At 40.5% G+C, this 9748-nt stretch overlaps 1 long non-coding RNA gene across 1 annotated transcript; it reads left to right on the top strand.

Moving 5' to 3' along the window:
• The first annotated feature begins 3885 nt into the window (after positions 1–3885).
• On the top strand, positions 3886–5415 carry LOC103458792 (uncharacterized). The gene is made up of 2 exons (XR_532621.1): positions 3886–3972; positions 5138–5415. It is a non-coding gene; the product is annotated as an uncharacterized LOC103458792 (long non-coding RNA).
• Positions 5416–9748: the final 4333 nt, after the last annotated feature.

A 9748-nucleotide genomic window follows, 5' to 3' on the forward strand; every position in this document is an offset into this window, starting at 1 on the left:
CACACACACACACACACACACACACACACACACACACACACACACACACAAGTATTTACACCCCTTAAACTTTTGCACATTTTGTCACTTTAAAACCACACATTTCTGAGTATTTTATTTATTCTACCTTTTGTCTAACTTTCTTTAAACTAATAACTCTTTAAGTGGATTAGTTATTTAATTTACCTTTGGGATCAATAAAAGCATTTCTGAATGTGAAAACAGCTAAAACTGGATTAAAAGCATTTGTGATTAAAAGGTTCTATGAGAGTGAAGTAAAAAAAAAGTATGTGAAATAAAATATTTGATGGTTAAGAGGATAAATAACGTCACATTTTGTTGGATCTGTTTTGGTTTTGGATTGTTTCCTTTTATGTTTCAGAAAAATCATTCAATGATTGTTGAAGTGACTCTTGAGTTTTCTTCCAACCTATGCTGCCGCCACCAGATCAAAAGGCTAATAAATAGATTAATAAACACAAAAACGAAGGTTTTATATCTAACTTTAGTATGTTTTAGTTAGTTTTATAATCGCATGATTTTGTACTAGTTTTTTCTTGTGAATTATCAATTTTTCCACCAAAATATTTCAGTTTTTGTTGTTTCATTAGTTTCAGTTAACTATAATAACCTTGGTTGCTGGTGCAGCGCCCCCACAGGCGAGGAGGGGAACAGGTTTGTCAAACTGAAGTTGAACCACAGCAGCTGAAAATGTAACAAATGTTGCAGCTTTTGTCCCAAACTAAAGTAAATCTAGGAGACAATCAGGTGTGAAAACACTTTGAAAGACTCGTACATCCTGTAACCGATTCCAGCACAAACTTTACACACATATCCAGACATTCCCAAGTTACAGCACTGCAAAGACTAACTTTGACTGCTTTACTGGTGTTGTTTCACAGTCGTGTGCATTTAAATTAACAGCCACTTCTCTGAAAACTGCACTGAAATAAACAGAAACATATGCTGGTTGCATATGCTCAGCACTGCTTTATTTAGACCGTTCTAAAGCAACACAACGACGAGGGTGTTTTTGTGAGAAAGACACATGGTTAAATTGCAACTGTTATACAAAACAAGTCTCGGGGAGAGAAAAAGTAAAGAGCAGAAGTGTTCGGAGCACAGATGCACCCGCTCTCTAGCTATCTCCTGCGCTTGTGGGTATAGTGCCGATCCAGCTATTCTTGTTGGTTTGTTAATTGTTTGTCACCCACCAGGTGCCATCTGTCTGTAGTCCCACAGTCCCCGAGCCATGTGGGCCGGCCTGCCTGGCGCCTGCCAACGTCACTGACCTGCAGCAACCGTCCACACCTCCGTCACACACCTCCTGATCCGTCTGGGATAAATAGCTTCTCCCTCAACTTCTGTGCCGCCATAACGGCTTCCCAATCTGTCCTGTGTTAGAAGGCGAGGAGGGGGGGGTGACAGGAAGAGAGAAGAGGCACAGAGAGCAAGAATAAACAACAAGAGAGATGGATGGAGGCAGAGATAAGACGTCTGTAAACTCTGATTACTGAAGCTTCACAAAGAAAACGGACACTCGGAAAGTCACCAGTCAGCCAATCATCCCAAATACTACAATGCGTGTTTTCCTTTTCATCAAATGCACCAATTCCTGGACAGAGCGGAAGAAACTTCCTGAAGTTTGAAAATGAACATCAGAAAGATGTGAAGTGACTGTGAACGCAATGTGGACACGGAGAGGGAAGCGTCTCTGCTGCGACTGCAGGCAGTTTGACTCCAATAGCAGAAAACATTCACTAGATTTATCACTAAAGTCTGAAAACTCGTTGCTACAAAGCTGCTAAGTTGGCCACGCCCCTTAGTGTGTCTCGACTCCACCCACTTTTGATTTTTATTTGTTAATTTAGAGGCGGTTAAGCTGTCACATAAAATTTAAAGGGGCAGTTTTATTGTTTTCCAGGGTTATAGTGAAATTTTATAGCACAATCAAGCACCTATGTTACTTTCAAATGTTAAAAAATACTGAAAATATTAAATATGACTTAAAATAGATTTAACTTCCTGATTAAACACCTTGAAATTGGGCCCATCTCTTTAAAAACTCCTGCTCTTTCTGAAGCTCCGCCTCCATGACGTCATCACAACATGGCTCCTCTATTAACCCTTTAACAATGTTCTACCAGCTTTTCTCTGAGAAGTAGCTCCTTTAACGAGCTCAGCTGTTTGCTAATTGCTGCTGGCTAGTCTGAAGGAGCAGAGTGGGGGAGGAGCTGTGTCTCAAAGGCGGGGCTAGGTCCAACCAGGCGTTTTGCAAAAGGATTTCTCAAACATAAATTAAATAACCAAGGCGACACTCCAAGTATGTTCATGAGGAGGGAATGACATCATAACAAGAAGTATGGCTCAAAAAGTCGATTTTACACGATACTGGCCCTTTAAACTGAAGCATTCAGTACCTAATAAAGTGGCCAATGACTGCAAATAATAATTACCTTGAGTTCTCTTTATTCTCTGACATTTATCTCAGTATAACACATCATGTGACTATGTGACATCACAAAGTTCTCAAGTGATGTCACAGTTCAATGAACTTTGTAACTGACAGCCATCTTGCGAGGCAGTTGCTATGACAACAATGAACAAACAAGCTTAGAACAAGCTCTCGCCTCAGTCCTACCTTATAAACAACGTGAGCTACTACTCCATTACATTTGAGGACTCAAACCTTTTCTCACTGATGACCACTGAACCCATTTAATAAACACTCACTGTGGATTCTCAGCTTTCCAATGATGCCAAACACATGGCTGTTCTTTACTTCCAAATGTTGAGTTCATCAATAACATTTAGGGCTATTTCTAACTTAGAAGCACAATAAAATGATAATAGAGACTCGAGTTTCCTTGGCAGAAACAAAGGTTCTCTCCAGCAGCACTAAATATAAAAAGTTATCCACTATATAAACTGTTGTAATTAAGTAATATTTAATTAAATAAAAATAACTGTTGATGTGTGAGCAGAACATAAAGCAAGAAAAGTCGTAGGAAATAAAGAACATTTCTCATTAACTAAGACTTCAGTAATATTTACTGTTGGACTTACTGCAGAGATACCAAAACTAGTTTAGCTTATGTAGCGTTTAGCTGCTAATGTAAAACAAATAACAATACACCCCCTATTTCTGTATTGGTCTTTTGTCTTCGTTTTTTTCTCATGTATATAGACGTGTTTGTAGTGGTCATGCATCTTCTTGCCAGTGGGGGCGCTCTCATGCGGATGTGGGTCTAACAGGGAGAACGAGTTTCGTGGCTCTGGGCATGCGCGGCTCAGGTTCCTCTGTGAGCCACAGATCTTGGCTGCCTGTGTTATAACTACGTGTACTTACTCTGCCAGTCACCAGGACCTTGTTATTCAGTTTGTCCTTTAAAAATCAGTTTAAACATTGATTGTATGCGTCCGTGAAGCTCCTCCATTTTGTTCGCATTCTTCCTGTTCAATAATTAATTAACTAAATCGTAGTACTGAGGCAGCCAGTAAACGTTTGACATATTCAGGTCGATCCCGACAGCAGCCATTTTGTTCATGTATCATTCTGTCGCACATTTATTAAGAGTGTCTGCGTGTTATTTTTGGTATCGAAGCGCATGCGCAAGCCTATCACTTCCGGTTCAGAGCTGTGGGAGCTTTGTATCAAAACCCTGGCAAACCAGAAATGTCAGGTTTTTTTTACCTCGCAGCAGTGAGAGAGCCGCGGATCCCAAACGGCGGAGCAGGTCACCTTCACCTGAGCCTGATGTTCGGGCAGCTGCGCGTTGAAAAATGAGATCAGCTGCTTGCTCACCGGGACGCGGGCAGCAGCCTGGAAACACCCAGGGCCAAGAGCAGCGACCGGCATGGGGCGGCCCGGGTGCAGTCTTCCATCCCGGGGCCAGGCGGGTCACCTTGACGACCGGGCCGGCGAACAGAACCGCGCCCCCCGCAGGCAGGGCGAACGGGGAGGTTTCACAGGTAATGAGGCATCGCAGTGAGTTAACCTCATGTGTTATCCATCGAGAAGTAAAAAAGCAATAATTCAATATATTTTCACTGTGCAAGTGTCCAAGAAGTTATTCAAGTAAGAGCAAAAAAGTATTTGGTGAAAAGTCTAATCAGTTAATATGACAAAGTGACAAAACTTTATATAAGTTACAAAAAACAACATTTTTCCTAATCAGTTTCTTTCAATAAAAAACTTGAGAAAGTTTAACATCATCTGCAGGTGTGTGTCTGCATCTGGTGGCTCTTTGGTTAAAACATTTTGTTTTTCATTCAGTGGGCAGAAAATCCAGAAATTAAAAGTAACAATACTTCATAATCAAATTACTCGAGTAAAAATACTCCTAAAAGTACATTTCTTCAAAAAAGTTACTGCCCAAATCTGCATGCATTTGAGCAAATATATTTTTTAAAAAGTACTTTTAGGAAACTTTTTTTTTTTTACCTTTATTTGAGTAAATTTGTTATGAAGTTTTTCTATTCCTACTTTACTGCAAAAACCTAAAAGTATTTTGGGTCTAGTTTCTAATGCAAATATTTTACTACACTTAAAATAAGACAAAACAATTTTAGAAGTAACTTTTTAACAAGCTATGAGAGCTTGTTGTAGGTCTAATATTGATGAAAACGTTCTGGTTCCACTGGCAGATGATCCCTGTGGGTTTTTCTCATGTTTCTTATTAAAACGTGATCCAGGCTCCTGTCTGCGTTTTGGTCCATCCACACACTCACAGTTCAAGCCCCGCTGGATGCGCTATAAAAAACTACAAAAATGGCCGATCGGGGCTGAATTCAGACCAGAGCTTTGCAGTTCCTCTTAACATAGACAACTGAAAAGCAGGAAATGAAGGAGAATCTAACGTGAGGTTACTAAAACACAGATGTTTGCTCAGTTCAGTTTCACCAGAAAGCTGAACGTTGGCGCTAAATGAACCTTCACGTTTCTCTGCTCCCTCTGTTGAATTGGCCCGTTACGAACTTCAGCTACTAAAGCCCTCAGATGCTGGTATTTGGTTATAAAAATATAAAAATGGGCAGCAGTGAGGTTCTTTCCTCAGCAGATTTCAGAAGATGATGAATGATTACAGGATAAGTGTTCTTGCTAACAGCGGCCCATTTTCTCCAAACGTTGCCGCAGATGCTGGCGGCGCCGACCTCAAGTAATTATTAGATCTGGTCCCACTGGACAGATTTCCAGTAACCCTCCTGCATGGAACTGGAGCCGGGCCCAGCAGGTCCAAATCATGATTAGCAGCACCGGCGTCCAACAGGTCCAGTTTGAGGAGAGGAGGCAGAACCGATGACTGGTAATGATGTCACAACGTGGGGCGCCATGGAGGCCAGTCACCTCGAAACCCGGTCATCTGAAATACTGATGACGATGAATAAAAAGTGATCCCACCCCTGATTATAAAAGATTTCTCAACATTTCCTTTTTCTGCAAAATGTCACCAAATCTGTCAGATTGTAAAGATTTTGAGTAAAACTATCCATCCATCTACTGGGTTCATTTTCAGTAGTTATATTATTCATTTATAAGAGTCTCAGTTTCAAGCTAAATATTTAGCTTATAAACTAAATATATTTTGGGAAATTTAAATACTTTGCTGCAATGCATATTTAGTTTAAAACAACATATTTAGCTCCACATTAAATCTTTAGCAAACTAAATATTGGTTTGAAGCCAAGAATTTATTCTTAGTTTAGTTTTATATTTGTAAACTAAATAGTTAGCAAGCTAATGTTTTCTTAGCTTGCTATTGAAGCTAAATATCTAGTTAGCAAGTTGAAGATTTTGCTTCTAACAAAAATATTTAGTTGCTAGCTAAATATTTAGCCTCTTTGCTAAATATTTAAAAAAATATTTAGCTATCTAAATAGTTAGAAATACTTAGCTTGTTGAATATTTAGAGTGAATAACTTGAATTTAAAAAATTTACCTGTATTTTTTTCTTCTCATTTTTGGTTCTGCATCTTTAAAATTTGCGCCTCAGTGTTTGACCTCTTAAAACTGGCAACTTTTTCAGAATATTTGTGGATTTTATCTATTTCTGGGCGGTTATGGCCTTTAAACTCCATGAATAATGGAGGTCTGTTATACATCAACTTGCATTAAAGATGAACAATTTGCCTTTTTAACATTGGTGTGTTCACTTTTTATTTCAATTTACCATTGCGGTTTTTTCTGAGCTAGTAGGAAATGTGCCACTGTGTTCATGAAGACTCTCAGGCTGAGCACATCTCCAAGTCGCCACAAAGAAAGGGAGGGAAAATCATAATAATGATGAACAGTTGAAATAAATTACAGCTTCCAAACTCAAACCGCGGCTTCCTGACATTAGCTGCACTCATCATATTAAGCTTAAGTTGCCAAAACTGTGATTTAGCTCGACCCAGCCTATGAATCAGGCAATTACAACATTCTCAGCTGTGACTTCATGAGCAGATCGTTTGATAAGGCGCAGAAAACTGCTACTTTCACAGGAAATTCCTGCATTTCAAACTCCACCATAATGTTGGAGGAAGTTCTGCCGCTGAGCATTTGCGACATGTTGGGCGTTATTATCGTGTGCAGGAGCTGGGACTGAGCTGTGGGAGGGTTACCGGGCTGAAGCCTTGATCCAGTGCGTCTAATCACAGCAGCTTTGGTTCAAACATCAGGAAATCATTTGCATGGCGTCGGCTCATGGGGAGAAGTTACGACAGTCGACTCGCTCGCTGGCAGGAGCCACACCAATCTGTGCAAACCTGTTTGAGAAAAATTAATGCCAACATTTCACAACTGYAGCTAAAAAAGAAGATTCCTAATCTGTTGATTTATTAACTTAAAAGGGGAAATATTAAGCATAAATCCACGTTGTGCGTGTTTTATACTTCCATTCAGGTTTCCACTGCTTCCAAAAACAGATCGAGCACTTAAAAAACAAACAAACAGCCAGTTGGKTTTTGGTAATAAGTTCATGTTTTTRTTGTCTGRGAAATTAATCYTTTGAATCTGACGTCACAAATCAGCAGGCACTGTCCCTGTTGCCTAGCAACCTCAGCAGAGTTCCAGCACCTCTGTACAGTCGGTTTTCCTGTTGTATGCACTGTATAATGGCTGCTGGAAAAGTCAAGTGTTTTGTTGTTGGCTTACTATCCAGAAACCACTTGTTATGTTCTCGTTGGTTGCGCAGAAGGCTCCACTTCTGCTTTTCAAAGATGGATGGATGCATTATTGCGCATTTGTTTACAGCCATTTTCATGTGTGAGTGTACACGTTGAGTTGGGGGCGTGGCCAGCAGCAGATTATTCAGATTTAAAGTGACAGAGACCCTAAAACATCCGACAATCAGCAGAACTGATCGGACTAAAATCACATCATCACACGAATCATTTTGTTTAAAAAAAAATGCAATGAACATGCTTTGTACGGACCATAGATAGATCTATGGACCATAGATCTATCTCAGGGTGTTTTCTATCAGAGTTAAATCATCAACTAAGAATCCAGAACGTCTGAAGCTCACTATGTTTTCACTATGTTTGAGGAAAAAGAACATCAGAGCACAGAAAAATGACCCAAAGCATAAATTCATCTCTGGATGGCTTAAAAACAGGGATTAGAAGTGGTCTAGTCAAAGCATCTGATTGAGAAGGGCAAGTTGTTCTGGAAAAGCCACCAAAGCAACTTAATAAAAAGAATTCTGTAAAATAAAGCAGGACAAAATTCCTCCACAGAAAATGTTAATGTTGATCTCTGTTGTTTCTGCCGTCGGTGGAACAACCTTTCCGGAGGTTCAGGGGAGTCTTACTTTTCACAACTGTTTTTTTCCCCTTCATAAATGAAATCATCCTTTTAAAACAGCWTTTTTTTACTCACCCAGGTTGTTTTAAACTGATGTTAAAATACTTATTTCCAGCTCTGTAAATGTTCAGCGAGTGAAACTCTTTCAACTTTCCACCACCACTTTATTCCTTCGTCTCAAAATGCAACTTTCCATTTAATCTATTTTTTTTCCTGTTAAGGGTATGGACAGATAGATGCAGAGGTGGTAAAAAAAAAATAAAAATATCAGCTAGCCCACTCAAAATATGTCTCATGGCTTCAGTTGGATGCCTTCCAGCTCTGGCATAACCGAGGACGACATATTTATGGGAAGAAGAAACGAGCCTCCCCACTGCAACGTGCTGGACKTCTTCTCTTTTAATCTGTCCGTTAATTAGGAAGGATCGTTTTCCACTTGAACTCATCATGAAAATGTCTGAACTTTTCTCCACAAATCAAACATGGACGCCGAGTTTAATTAGACTGAAGACTTGCCTATTGTTTATGTTTTAACGGTGAGACGTTATGCGACTGGTTACGCTCTCGGATGGAGAGATTTCAGTCTGATCACTTCTGCCTGTTTTCAGGTATTTTGGGGGCTCCTGTCACTTTAAATCCAAATAATTGACTGCCAACCTAGCTTGGGTTGCTAGGTAACGGAAGAACTCTGCTGGGGTTGCTAGGTAACGGACCGGGCTTACTAGGTGAAAGGGCAGTGCTGCTGATTTGTTACATCCAGAAAGTCATTCTGCTCATTTTCCAGCAGCTTTTGATGCCAATAAGCGACAGGGTGTTTGGGTTTAAACGCTTGGTCTGTTTTCAGAAGCAGTAGAAACACAAATGGAAGTACAAAAATGCCCAAAATGTTAATTTTGCAAATTAAATCCCCCTTTTTAACTCTTTATGATTGCAAACTATTGTCATTTTGGTACTTAAATTACCAAAATTTCCACTTTACTTTACATTTTAGTGTGTCTGATGATGTAATTTTTAAACTTTTAATGGCTGATTTAATGTACCGAGTAAAAAAAGTAAACTTTTAACCAAATACTTTTTTACTCCTGCCTCAGTATGTTTGGGTATCTGCTGCCTCTGGTCGTCTTGAACTGACCAGGCCTAGAAAACGACCAATTTAGACACGACTGAGTTCCTGAAGCAGCAGCTGACGGCCTCCAGCCTCAGCGGCGTTCGTTCGTTACGCCGAGTCGAAGCAGGAAGTGTTGAGACGCTGCGGCAGCGTGGGTGGCTGGCGGAGGCCGAGCGCTGTCACCATCCCCTGTGTTTGGATTAGGCCGCTGCAGCCTGTGGGGGGAATCGGCGTGAGGCATCACACCTGGAGGAAAAGACGATCCGGCCCCCGGTGCAGTGGGCCCCGGCTCCAGCCAGTCTAGCCAGCATCTGGAATGGATATGTGGGGACGCGGCTGAGTTCGCAGGCTTCACGGCGGCTTCTCACTCCACGCTGGTTTAAAACATGCGCCGTGAACGACTGCGGTAAAAATAAAACAAGCACTGAATGAGAATTTGTGTTATAAATAAACACTTCTGCTGGAGTTTGTCTTCTTCCCTGCACTTTCCAATCTGCTTGGCATAATGTTATTGTGTTGTTGGTAAAATAATAATATCTTTCTTCACTCACTTTACCTCCAATATGTTTCCACTTGACTCATCTTGGCGTTTGCACGGCTGCAGACGCCAGCAGTTTTCGGTTACTGTTTAGCTTCATTTTGGATTGCTTTACCTCATAATGTTCAGACATTTTGGTGTTTGAATGAAAAACGCTTAAACTAAAAATGCGTTTCCACCAGCTCTGTTTAATCTGCTTTAATCCAACTCCAGTCCGTTTCCCCAGAAAGTCCGGTTTGGTTGAGGAACTTTGGAAAAAGTGAACTCTGATCCGCTTTGACGGACAAAGCCAACTAGCTATAGGTCTGGGTTTGGT

Source organism: Poecilia reticulata, linkage group LG22 (genome assembly GCF_000633615.1).
Source record: "Poecilia reticulata strain Guanapo linkage group LG22, Guppy_female_1.0+MT, whole genome shotgun sequence".
Classification (NCBI taxonomy): domain Eukaryota; kingdom Metazoa; phylum Chordata; class Actinopteri; order Cyprinodontiformes; family Poeciliidae; genus Poecilia; species Poecilia reticulata.